Source organism: Triticum dicoccoides, chromosome 5A (genome assembly GCF_002162155.2).
Source record: "Triticum dicoccoides isolate Atlit2015 ecotype Zavitan chromosome 5A, WEW_v2.0, whole genome shotgun sequence".
In the NCBI taxonomy this organism is placed as follows: Eukaryota; Viridiplantae; Streptophyta; class Magnoliopsida; order Poales; family Poaceae; genus Triticum; species Triticum dicoccoides.
Window position 1 is genome coordinate 646,979,074 of NC_041388.1, and position 14,063 is coordinate 646,993,136.

Below are 14,063 nucleotides of genomic sequence, written 5' to 3' on the forward strand. Positions count from 1 at the left end.
GAGAGGTTAAACCCTAGAAGCTAGCCTATGGTATGATTGTTTCTTGTCGTACAGACTAAAACCCTCCAGTTTATATAGACACCGGAGAGGGTTAGGGTTACACAAGGTCGGTTACAAAGGAGGAGATATACATATCCGTATTGCCTAGCTTGCCTTCCACGCCAAGTAGAGTCCCATCCGGACACGAGACGAAGTCTTCAATCTTGTATCTTCATAGTCTAACAGTCCGGCCAAACGATATAGTCCGGGTGTCTGGAGACCCCCTAATCTAGGACTCCCTTAGGCCCCAAGATGGGACCTCGTGGATACAGGAAGTTACGGCGGTGGAATTAGGGTTTCTGATTGTTTGGGGGTACGTAGGTATATATAGGAGGAAGGAGTACGTCGGTGGACCAATAGGGGGCCCACGAGGGTGGAGGGCGCGCCTGCGAGGGTAGGCGTGCCCCCTACCTCGTGGCTCCCTCCTTTGTTTCTTGACGTAGGGTCCAAGTCTCCTGGATCATGTTCGGCGAGAAAATCACGTTCCCGAAGGTTTCATTCCGTTTGGACTCCGTTTGATATTCCTTTTCTTCGAAACCCTAAAATAGGAAAAAAAAACCAGCAATTCTGGGTCAGGCCTCCGGTTAATAGGTTAGTCCCAAAAATAATATAAAAGTGGAAAATAAAGCCTTATAATGTCCAAAACAGTAGATAATATAGCATGGAGCAATCAAAAATTATAGATACGTTGGAGACGTATCAAGCATCCCCAAGCTTAATTCCTGCTCGTCCTAGTGTAGGTAAATGATAAAAACAGAATTTTTGATGTGGAATGCTACTAGGCATAATTTCAATGTAATTCTTCTTAATTGTGGCATGAATATTCAGATCCGAAAGATTCAAGATAAAAGTTCATATTGACATAAAAATAATAATACTTCAAGCATACTAACAAAGCGATTATGTCTTCTCAAAATAACATGGCCAAAGAAAGTTAATCCCTACAAAATCATCTAGTTTAGTCATGCTCCATTTTCATCACACAAGAATGCTCTCATCATGCACAACCCCGATGACAAGCCAAGCAATTGTTTCATACTTTAGCAATCTCAAACCTATAAACTTTCACGCAATATATGAGCGCGAGCCATGGACATAGCACTATGGGTGGAATAGAATATGATGATGGGGGTTATGTGGAGAAGAAAAAAAGGGAGAAAGTCTGACATCAACGAGGCTAATCAATGGGCTATGGAGATGCCTATCGATTTATGTTAATGCAAGGAGCAGGGATTGCCATGCAACGGATGCACTAGAGCTATAAATGTACGAAAGCTCAACAAAAGAAACTAAGTGGGTGTGCATCCAACTTGCTTTCTCACGAAGACCTAGGGCACTTGAGGAGGCCCATTGTTGGAATATACAAGCCAAGTTCTATAATGAAAAATGCCCACTTAGTATATGAAAGTGACAAAATAAAAGACTCTATCATGAAGATTATGGTGCTACTTTGAAGCACAAGTGTGGAAAAGGATAGTCGCACTGTCCCTTCTCTCTTTTTCTCTCATTTTTTGGGCCTTCTCTTTTTATGGCCTTTCTCCCTTTTTATATGTATTCCTCACTTGGGACAATGCTCTAGAAAATGATGATCATCACACTTCTATATATTTACAACTCGATATTAGAACAAAAGATGACTCTATATGAATGCCTCCGGTGGTGTACCGGGATATGAAATGAATCAAGAGTGACATGTATGAAAAAATTATGAACGATGGCTTTGCCACAAATACTATGTCAACTACATGATCATGCTAAGCAATATGACAATGATGAATGTGTCATGATAAAAGGAATGGTGGAAAGTTGCATGGCATTATATCTCGGAATGGCTATGGAAATGCCATAATAGGTAGGTATGGTGGCTGTTTTGAGGAAGATATAAGGACGTTTATGTGTGAAAGAGCGTATCATATCACGTGGTTTGGATGCACCGGCGATGTTTGCACCAACTCTCAATGTTAGAAAGGGCAATGCACGGTACCGAAGAGGCTAGCAATGATGGAAGGGTGAGAGTGCGTATAATCCATGGACTCAACATTAGTCATAAAGAACTCACATACTTATTGCAAAAATCTACAAGTCATCAAAAAGCAAGCACTATGCGCATGCTCCTAGGGGGATAGATTGGTAGGAAAAGACCATCGCTCGTCCCCGACCGCCACTCATAAGGAAGACAATCAAAGAACACCTCATGTTTCAAATTTGTTACATAATGTTTACCATATGTGCATGCTATGGGACTTGCAAACTTCTACACAAGAACTTCTCAAATTCACAACTACTCAACTAGCATGACTTTGATATTATTACCTCCATATCTCAAAACAATCATCAAGCATCAAACTTCTCTTAGTATTCAAAACACTCATAGGAAATTTTTTACTAATCTTGAATACCTAGCATATTAGGATTATTTAAGAAAATTACGATGCTATTTAAGACTCTCAAAATAATCTAAGTGAAGCATGAGAGATCAATAGTTTCTATAAAACAAATCCACCACCGTGCTCTAAAAGATATAAGTGAAGTACTAGAGCAAAACTATATAACTCAAAAGATATAAGCGAAGCACATAGATTATTCTAAAAAATTCCAAGTCATGTATGGCTCTCTCAAAAGGTGTGTGCAGCAAGGATGATTGTGATAAACTAAAAATCAAAGACTCAAATCATACAAGACGCTCCAAGCAAAGCACATATCATGTGGTGAATAAAAATATAGCTCCAAGTAAAGTTACTGATAGAAGTAGACGAAAGATGGGATGCCTTCCGGGGCATCCCCAAGCTTTGGATTTTAGGTGTCCTTAGATTATCTTGCGGGTGCCATGGGCATCCCCAATCTTACGCTCTTGAAACTCCTTGTTCCATAATCCATCAAATCTTTACCCAAAACTTGAAAACTTCACAACACAAAACTCAAAGTAGAAAATCTCGTGAGCTCCGTTAGCGAAAGAAAATAAAAGACCACTTCAAGGTACTGTAATGAAATCATTTTTATTTATATTGGTGTTAAACCTACTGTATTCCAACTTATCTATGGTTTATAAACTATTTTACTAGCCATAGATTCATCAAAATAAGCAAACAACACACGAAAAACAGAATCTGTCAAAAACAGAACAGTTTGTAGTAATCTGTAGCTAGCGCAAGATCTGGAACCCCAAAAATTCTAAAATAAAATTCTGGACGTGAGGAATTTATCTATTAATCATCTTAAAAAATAATTAACTAAATAGAACTTTCCAAATACAAATGGCAGCAGTTCTCGTGAGCTCTAAAGTTTCTATTTTTTACAGCAAGATATCAAGACTTTCCCCAAGTCTTCCCAACAGTTCTACTTGGCACAAACACTAATTAAACACAAAAAACACAACCAAAACAGAGGCTATATAAATTATTTATTACTAAACAGGAGAAAAAAGCAAGGAATAAAGATAAAATTGGGTTGCCTCCCAACAAGCGCTATCGTTTAATGCCCCTAGCTAGGCATAAAAAGCAAGGATAGATCTAGGTATTGCCATCTTTGGTAGGCAATCCATAAGTGGCTCCCATAATAGATTCATAAGGTAATTTAATTTTCTTTCTAGGAAAGTGTTCCATTCCTTTCCTTAATGGAAATTGGAATCTAATATTTCCTTCCTTCATATCAATAATTGCACCAATCGTTCTAAGGAAAGGTCTACCAAGAATAATAGGACATGAAGGATTACAATCTATGTCAAGAACAATAAAATCTGCGGGCACATAATTCATATTTGCAACAATAAGAACATCATTAATTCTTCCCATAGGTTTCTTAATAGTGGAAGCCGCAAGGTGCATGTTTAGAGAGCAATCATCAAAATCACGGAAACCTAACAAATCACACAAAGTCTTTGGAATCGTGGAAACTGTAGCACCCAAATCACATAAAGCATAGAACTCATGATCTGTAATCTTAATTTTAATAGTTGGTTCCCACTCATCATAAAGTTTTCTAGGGATAGAAACTTCGGATTCAAGTTTTTCTTCATAAGATTGCATCAAGGCATCAACGATATGTTTAGTAAACACTTTATTTTGACTATAAGCGTGAGGAGAATTTAGTATGGATTGCAACAAGGAAATACAATCAATCAAAGAGCAATTTTCATAACTAAATTCCTTGCAATCCAAAATAGTGGGTTTAGCAACATCTAGGGTTTTAATTTCTTCAATCCCGCTTTTATCAAATTTAACATCAAGATCTAAAAACTCCGAATTTTTGGAACGCCTTATAGGTATAGGTGGATCATATTCAGTCCCATCATTATCAAGATTAATATTGCAAAATAAAGATTTAATAGGGGACACATCAATAACTTTTAGATACTCATCTTTATTTTCATAGGAACTAGAAGAACACGCTCTTATAAAGGCATCTTTCTTAGCACGCATCCTAGCGGTTCTTTCTTTGCACTCATCAATGGAAATTCTAATGGCTTTGAGAGAATCATTGATATCATGCTTAGGTGGAATAGATCTAAGTTTCAAAGAATCAACATCAAGGGAAATTCTATCAACGTTCCTAGCCAAATCATCAATCTTAAGCAATTTTTCTTCAATCAAAGCATTGAAATTCTTTTGCGAAGTAATAAATTATTTAATATTAGATTAAAAATCAGAGGGCATCTTATTATAATTTCCATAAGAATTGTTGTGGGAATTACCATAATTATTAGAGGGATTACTAGGATAAGGCCTAGGATTAAAATTTCCCCTATACGCGTTGTTACCAAAATTATTCCTACCAACAAAATTCACATCCATAGATTCATTATTATTCTCAATCAAAGTAGACAAGGACATATCATTAGGATCAGAAGAAACGCTCTTACTAGCAAATAATTTCATAAGTTCATCCATCTTTCCACTCAAAACATTAATTTCTTCTCTCACATGCACCTTTTTGTTAGTAGATCTTTCAGTATGCCATTGAGAATAATTAACCACAATATTATCTAGGAGTTTAGTAGCTTCTCCTAAAGTGATTTCCATAAAAGTGCCTCCCGCGGCCGAATCTAAAAGATTTGTAGAAGCAAAATTCAATACGGCATAAAATTTTTGTATAATCATCCACAAATTCAAACCATGAGTAGGGCAATTACGTATCATTAATTTCATCCTCTCCCAAGCTTGTGCAACATGTTCATGATCAAGTTGCTTAAAATTCATAATATCGTTTCTAAGGGAGATGATCTTAGCGGGAGGAAAATACTTAGAGATAAAAGCATCTTTGCACTTGTTCCAAGAATCAATACTATTTTTAGGCAAAGACGAAAACCAAGCTTTAGCATGATCTCTAAGAGAAAAACGAAAACAATATCATTATCCACATCTTTCTTCTTTTGCATATCACACAAATCAACGAAGCTATTTAGATGGGTAGCAGTGTCTTCACTAGGAAGGCCGGAGAACGGATCTTTCATGACAAGATTCAGCAAAGCGGCATTAATTTCACAAGATTCAGCATCGATAAGAGGAGCAATCGGAGTGCTAATAAAATCATTGTTGTTGGTATTGGTAAAGTCACACAATTTAGTGTTATATTGAGCCATCGTGACAAGCAAGCAATCCAACACACAAGCAAACAAAAGGCAAGCGGGCAAAAAGAGGCAAATAGAGAAAGAGAGGGAGGATAGAGAGAGAGGGCGAATAAAACGGCAAGGGTGAAGTGGGGGAGAGGAAAACGAGAGGTAAATGGCAAATAATGTAATGCGGGAGATAAGGATTCATGGGTACTTGGTATGTTGACTTTTGCGTAGGCGCCAGAAATGGCTCATTGTTGGAAGTCAAATCTTGACTTGCGCAAACCTCCCCAGCAATGGCACCAGAAATGGCTCGTTGTCGGGAATCAAATCTTGACTTGCGTGAACCTCCCCGACAACGGCGCCAGAAATTCTTCTTGCTACCTCTTGAGCATTGCGTCGGATTTCCTCGAAGAGGAAAGGATGATGCAGCAAAGTAGCATAAGTATTTCCCTCGGTTTTTGAGAACCAAGGTATCAATCCAGTAGGAGGTTGCGCGCGCGTCCCCTAGTACCTGCACAAAGCAAATAACTCCGCGCAACCAACGCGATAAGGGGTTGTCAATCCCTTCACGGTCACTTATGAGAGTGAGATCTGATAGATATGATAAGATAATATTTTTGGTATTTTTGTGATAAAGATGCAAAGTAAAATAAAAGCAAAGTAAAAAGCAAAGGAAATAACTAAGTATTGGAATATTAATATGATGAAGATAGACCCGGGGGCCATAGGTTTCACTAGTGGCTTCTCTCAAGAGCATAAGTATTTTACCGTGGGTGAATGAATTACTGTTGAGCAGTTGACAAAATTGAGCATACTTATGAGAATATCTAGGTATGATCATGTATATAGGCACCACGTCCGAGACAAGTAGACCGACTCCTGCCTGCATCTACTACTATTACTCCACTCATCGACCGCTATCCAGCATGCATCTAGAGTATTAAGTTTAGGAAAACAGAGTAACACCTTAAGCAAGATGACATGATGTAGAGGGATAAATTCATGCAATATGATAAAAAAAACATCTTGTTAAGCTCAATGGCAACAATACAATACGTGCCTTGCTGCCCCTACTATCACTCGGAAAGGACACCGCAAGATTGAACCCAAAGCTAAGCACTTCTCCCATTGCAAGAAAGATCAATCTAGTAGGCCAAACCAAACTGATAATTCGAAGAGACTTGCAAAGATAACCAATGATACATAAAAGAATTTAGAGAAGATTCAAATATTGTTCATAGATAAACTTGATCATAAACCCACAATTCATCGTTCTCAACAAACACACCGCAAAAAGAAGATTACATCGAATAGATCTCCACAAGAGAGTGGGAGAACATTGTATTGAGATCCAAAAAGAGAGAAGAAGCCATCTAGCTAATAACTATGGACCCGAAGGTCTAAGGTAAACTACTCACACTTCATCAGAGAGGCTATGGTGTTGATGTAGAAGCCCTCTGTGATGGATGCCCCCTCCGGTGGAGCTCTGGAACAGGCCCCAAGATGGGATCTCGTGGATACAGGAAGTTATAGTGGTGGAATTAGGGTTTTGGCTCCGTTTCTGATCATTTGGGGGTTCGTAGGTATATATAGGAGGAAGGAGTACGTCGGTGGAGCAACAGGGGCCCATGAGGGTGGAGGGCACGCCTGGGGGGTAGGCGTGCCCCCTACCTCATGGCTCCCTCCTTTGTTTCTTGACGTAGGGTCCAAGTCTCCTAGAACATGTTCGGCGAGAAAATCACGTTCCCGAAGGTTTCATTCCGTTTAGACTCCGTTTGATATTCCTTTTCTTCGAAACCCTAAAATAGGCACAAAAAATAGCAATTCTGGGCTGGCCCTCCGGTTAATAGGTTAGTCCCAAAAATAATGTAAAAGTGGAAAATAAAGCCCAATAATGTCCAAAACAGTAGGTAATATAGCATGGAGCAATCAAAAATTATAGATACATTGGAGACGTATCAACCTCCTCCTTTCGGGGAAGGCAGTTCACTGGACTCCAGAGCCGTGTAGGTCTCCGGAATGGTATCCGGCTGAGGGCCAATGTGAACTTGGCCCCATTGCCAGTCCCCATGGGGGCCTTTCCCCCATGTATTTGGCAGCCGAGGAGTCATCCTGGGGCACCACCTTAACGATTTCTGGAATCTCCCCCGGGTCTGGGAAGGTCCTTTGGGACGCCACCTCGTCATCACCCTTGGGCGAATGAGCGGGTGGCGGAGACATGGTAGCCATCTCCTTTGAGTCTAGCGTACCCTTTGTCGAGGATCGCAGGGAGCCGTCGCGGGCCGGACTATAATGGCATAGTTTAAACATATTAATATTATAAACTGAAAAGGCCAGGTATTGGGAGGTGCATAGGGGTTTGGTACTTACGAGGCAGCCCAAGGCTTGGTCCGGAGCATTCGCTCCGGACTGCTTTTGACATCCCATGCGGAGTTATCCGCAAGGGAGCCCTTCCCCCTCTTGGGCGCCTTCACCTGCAGATTAGTGGGGGCCTCTCTTTTCTTCTTTCCCCCCTCTGGGGGAAGCCGCCTTCTTCTTCCTCCTCACCGTCGTCTTCGATGACAGAAGAGTCAGTCTCATCTTCGGACGACATATCCAAAGCACCCTTTCGGCGAAGGCCACTCCTGCTCCCTTTGGCCGTCTTCTTGGCCTTCTTCCCCGGCACATCATAAGGTGCCAGAAATAGCATCTTCGTTAGGAGTGGGGTTTCCTCATCTTTGGGAAGTGGGGCTAGACAATTAATCCGCCCTGCGATGTCGATCCAGGCCTGAAAATTGATAGTAAGGCTTAGACTCCTTCCCAAAATATGCCAGTAAAGGTTGTACCTTGAATATATGAAAGAACTTACCGAATTTGCCTGGTGCTTTAAGCTGAGCCCACAATCTTTGGTCGTAGGCGGTGCTGTCTCGCCGGCCTTGAAGAGCACTTTCCAGATATCTTCGTGTGTTCTGCCGAAGAGCTCTAGTAGCGTCTGTTGCTTGGCCGGATCGAACTCCCACAAATAGCAAGTCCGGCATTGGCACAGAAGGATCCGGCGAATGAGCATAACCTGGATCACATTGACGAGTTTGATCCTGTTGGTTATCATGTTCTGAACACACGTCTGGAGCCCAGTTAGCTCGCACGAAGAGCCCCAGGGGAGGCCCTTCTCTTGCTAGGAGGTGAGCCGTAGCGGAGCTCCGGATCGAAATTCGGGGGCCGCCGCCCAGTTGGTGTCGCGCGGCTCGGTGATGTAGAACCACCCCGACTGCCACCCCTTCACCGTCTCCACAAAGGAGCCTTCGGTCCATGTAACGTTGGGCATCTTGCCCACCATGGCGCCTCCGCACTCTGCCTGTTGGCCTCTCACCACATTCGGCTTTACATTGAAAGTCTTCAGCCATAGGCCGATGTGAGGTGGGGTACGGAGGAAGGCCTTGCAAACGACTATAAATGCCGAGATGTTGAGAATAAAGTTGGGGGCTAGATCATGGAAGTCCAGCCCGTGGTAAAACATCAGTCCGCGGACAAATGGGTGGAGAGGTAATCCTAGCCCACGGACAAAATGTGCGAGAAATACAACCCTCCCAAGGGGCTCTGGGGTAGGGACGATCTGTTCTTCGGCCGGGAGACGGTGAACGATCTCCTAGGCCAGGTATCCGGCCTCTTGAAGCTCCTTGATGTCTTTCTTCTTGACATAAGAAGCCATCCACTTGCCACCAGCTCCAGATCCGGACATGGTTGGAGTGTTTTGTCAGGCGGAGGAAGCTAGGGCTTGGGCGCTGGAGCTCTATAATGGATGGGCAGAGGAAGGAGAAGGCATGGGCGAATATCAAACGCCTCCCTACTCTCCTTAAAACTTGCCTATTCCCAAGGGCTATGTAAACGACATAGTTGGGTTACCCACGCCCGTATTGATGAGAATCCCGTAATAAGGGGACACGATCTCTGCTTTGACAAGACGTGCCAATGGCAACCGCATCTCGAAGCGTGGAGCGACAGGCAAAAAATGGTTCGAAATTATGACCGGACGGACATAATGTCATGTTGTAAAAAGTGGTCAACGGATTGGACTCGTGGATTATTGTATTCTCTCTACAGTTGTGTGCGGTGTGTGTTACAGGTCCGGACATGATCTATTCGTCCGAAGACTATTTTGGAGTTCGGAAGGAGGAACCCACCTTGCAATGCCAAAGACAGAACTACGCGTCGGATATCTTGTCATTGAAGCCAGGTTCAGGGGCTACTGAGGGTCTCCTGGACTAAGGGGTCCTCAGGCATCCGGCCTATTGGTCATGGGCCGGACTGATGGGCTGTGAAGATACGAAGACCGAAGAATGCACCCATGTCTGGATGGGACTCTCCTTGGCATGGAAGGCAAGCTTGGCGACCGAATATGTAGATTCCCTTCTTTGTAACCGACCTTGTGTAACCCTAGATCCTTCCGGTGTATATATAAACCGGAGGACTTAGTTCGGATAGGGCAGACTCATTATCATAGCCATACTAGATAGACCTCTAGGTTTAGCCATTACAATCTCGAGGTAGATCAACTCTTGTAATACTCATATTCATCAATATCAATCAAGCAGGACGTAGGGTATTACCTCCATAGAGAGGTCCCGAACCTGGGTAAACATCGTGTCCCTTGTCTCCTGTTACCATCGACCTTAGACGCATAGTTCGGGACCCCCTACCCGAGATCTGCCGGTTTTGACACCGACAACGGGGTCCTATTGGAAACTAAAGGATATTAAGGCCTCCTTTTAATAGAGAACCAGAACAAAGCATTAACACATGGTGAATACATGAACTCCTCAAACTACGGTCATCATCGGGAAGTGTCCCGACTATTGTCACTCCGGGGTTGCCGGATCATAACACATAGTTGGTGACTATAACTTGCAAGATCGGATCTAGAACATAGATATAATGGTGATAACATAAATGGTTCAGATCTAAAATCATGGCACCCGGGCCCAAAGTGACAAGCATTAAGCATGGCAAAGTCATAGCAACATCAATCTCAGAACATAATGGATACTAGGGATCAATCCCTAACAAAACTAACTCGATTACATGATGAATCTCATCCAACTCCTCACCGACCAGCGAGCCTACGAAGGAATTACTCATTCCCGGTGGGGAGCATCATGGAATTGGCGATGGAGAAGGGTTGGTGATAAGGAAGATCGAAGATCCTCCTCTCCGGAGCCCTAAACGGACTCCAGATCTAGCCTCCCGATGAATAACAGGAGGCGGTAGCTTCATCTCATGAAACGCGATAATTCCTTCTCCCTAATTTTTTCTGGAAAAATAGGATTTTATAGCGTCAGTTTTAGGGTCTGCGGGGCCACCAGGTGGGGATAACCCACCTGGGGGCGCCTGCAGGGGGTGACGCACCCTGGTGGGTCGTGCCCACCCAGGTGCCCCCTTCGGTGGTTATTGGCTCCAGTATTTTTATTTATTTGTATAAAAATTCCTCGCAAAGTTTCGTTCCAATCCAAGAACTTTTATTTTTGCACAAAAAACAACACTGTCGGTGTCAAAACCGGCGGATCTCGGGTAGGGGGTCCCGAACTGTGCATCTAGGCGGATGGTAACAGGAGGTAGGGAACACGATGTTTTACCCAGGTTTGGGCCCTCTTGATGGAGGTAAAACCCTACGTCCTGCTTGATTTATTCTTGATGATATGAGTATTACAAGAGTGGATCTACCATGAACTCGGAGAGGCTAAACCCTAGAAGCTAGCCTATGGTATGATTGTATGTTCTCCTACGGACTAAAACCCTCCGATTTATATAGACACCGGAGGGGGCTAGTGTTACACAAGGTCGGTTACAAAGGAGGAGATATACATATCCGTATTGCCTAGCTTGCCTTCCACGCCAAGTAGAGTCCCATCCGGACACGAGATGAAGTCTTCAATCTTGTATCTTCATAGTCCAACAGTCCGGCCAAAGGATATAATCCGGCTGTCTAGATACCCCCTAATCCAGGACTCCCTCAGTAGCCCCCAAACCAGGCTTCAATGACGATGAGTCCGGCACGCAGTATTGTCTTCGGCATTGCAAGGCGGGTTCTTCTCCAATTTCAAGTGTTTGTAAGTAGTGTCCGTCCCCATAAATGTTGAACCTCTTGGCTTATGTGCCCAATAAGGGCTATCTCCCATGCGTCGAATGACTACGAGGCGCTAGGGCATTTTTACATTTGCCCCCTAGCCAGATAAATAAATTGTCTATTAAAAGGATGGGGATCCTTAGATCCAATCCATACCATCCTCCCCCAGCGAGAATCCATCAGAGCGCGTTTCGGGAAGATCCATTCCAGCATGGCCGACCTCCGCAGCTCCTCCTCCCGCCCTCGTAGCCCTAAGCCCGGTGATTGGGAGAGGTGTTCAGTCCCGCACAGTCGATTAGTCGAACTGTAGACTAAGGGATTTCTCCCTCCCGCGTATATGGTGCCTGTTCGAGCCGGGCTTGCCACCTACAATGGCGGGGAGCAAGCGGAGAGCCTTCCCTGTCCCTCTATGGGGGAACGGGTATGCCTTGTTCCTTATTTACTAAGGGGACTCAGATTTCCAATTCATCCGTTCCTCCGCGGGCTCCTGGAGTTCTACGGCCTCCAATTACACAATTTCAGCCCTGCCTCCCTTCTACACATCGCCGACTATGTTGCTCTCTGCGAGTTGTTCCTGGGCTGCGAGGCTCACTTCGAGCTGTGGAAGAGGCTATTTTGCCTCGTCCCTCACACACAGAGGGGGTTACTTTATCAAGTGGGCGGAGCCAAAATATGGTGCATCGCCGATACCGGATACCTGTCCGGTACCCCGAAGAAGTCGTCCGAAGACTGGTTGTCGGTGTCAAAACCGGCGGATCTCGGGTAGGGGGTCCCGAACTGTGCGTCTAAGGCAGGTGGTAACAGGAGGCAGGGAACACGATGTTTTACCTGGGTTCGGGCCCTCTTGATGGAGGTAAAACCCTACGTCCTGCTTGATTAATATTGATGATATGGGTAGTACAAGAGTAGAACTACCACGAGATCAGAGAGGCTAAACCCTAGAAGCTAGCCTATGGTATGATTGTATGTTTGTATGTTGTCCTACGGACTAAAACCCTCCAGCTTATATAGACAACGGAAAGGGCTAGGGTTACACAAGGTCGGTTACAAAGGAGGAGATACACATATCCGTATTGCCTAGCTTGCCTTCCACGCCAAGTAGAGTCCCATCCGGACACGAGACGAAGTCTTCAATCTTGTATCTTCATAGTCTAACAGTCCGGCCGAAAGATATAGTCCGGCTGTCCGGAGACCCCCTAATCCAGGACTCCCTCAGTAGCCCCTGAACCAGGCTTCAATGACGATGAGTCCGGTGTGCAGTATTGTCTTCGGCATTGCAAGGCGGGTTCCTCCTCCGAATACACCACGGAAAAATTTGAATACAAGGATAGTGGCTGACCCTGCAAAATAAGTTCCACATACCATCGTAGAGAGAATAATATTTCCACAAATCTTAATCTGCTGACATTATGCCATGGCTCGGTGATTATTCGAACCGTTTTTCTTCAACCAGCTCCACACATAACGCGAGGCGGTTTCTTGACATGTCTTGTCAAAGCAGAGATCGTGTTCCCCTAATTACGGGATTCTCATCAATATGGTCGTGGGTAACCCAACTGTGTCTAGGACTCCTAGATTATAGGCAAGTCCCAAACGGCTATAGAGAGGATGCTTGATATTCACCCTCTTTATAAAGGGACAAAGCTTTTACCTTTTTCCCTCCCGTGCTCAATCGAATCCTTCCCCCGCCTCGAGTTCTAACACCCAAAGCCCAGGTCAGGTGCTTCGGACCTTTAATCATGTCCAGATCTAGCCTTCAAGGCTGGTGGATGCCCTCCTCCGTTACGGAAGAAGATATCAAGAAGTTGAGGGCGGCCAGATACTTGACCGCTGAGGTTTCGCATCGGCTACCTACCCGAGGGCAGGTCATCCCTACTCCTGAGCCCAACGAAGACATCGTGTTCATATCCCACTTCCTCCGAGGTCTAGGCCTCACTCTGGATCCCTTCGTTAGGGGGTTGATGTTTTATTAAGGGCTAGATTTCCATGATCTAGCCCTGGACTCCTTTCTCCACATCTCGGCATTTATTGTCGTGTGTGAGGCCTTCCTCCACATTGCCCCTCACTTCGGCCTATGGCTCAAGACCTTTGACGTGAAGCCAAAGACGGTCGAAGGGTAGTATGCAGCGTGCGGAGGCGCATTAATAAGCAAGATAGCAGGAGCTCCGTGGCCAAAATGTTCCTTTCTAGAGGTGTCCGGATTATGGCAACGGGAGTGGTTTTACATCACAGCTCCCAGAAGTGCCATGTGGGCGGCTGCCCCTGCTTTCCGCTCAGGCCCTCCACCACAACTGATGTCATGGATTAGCAGAGGGCTGAGCTGGGGTCCAGCCAAGGATGTGCTTGTACTACAGAGCCGCATTCAAGATCTCT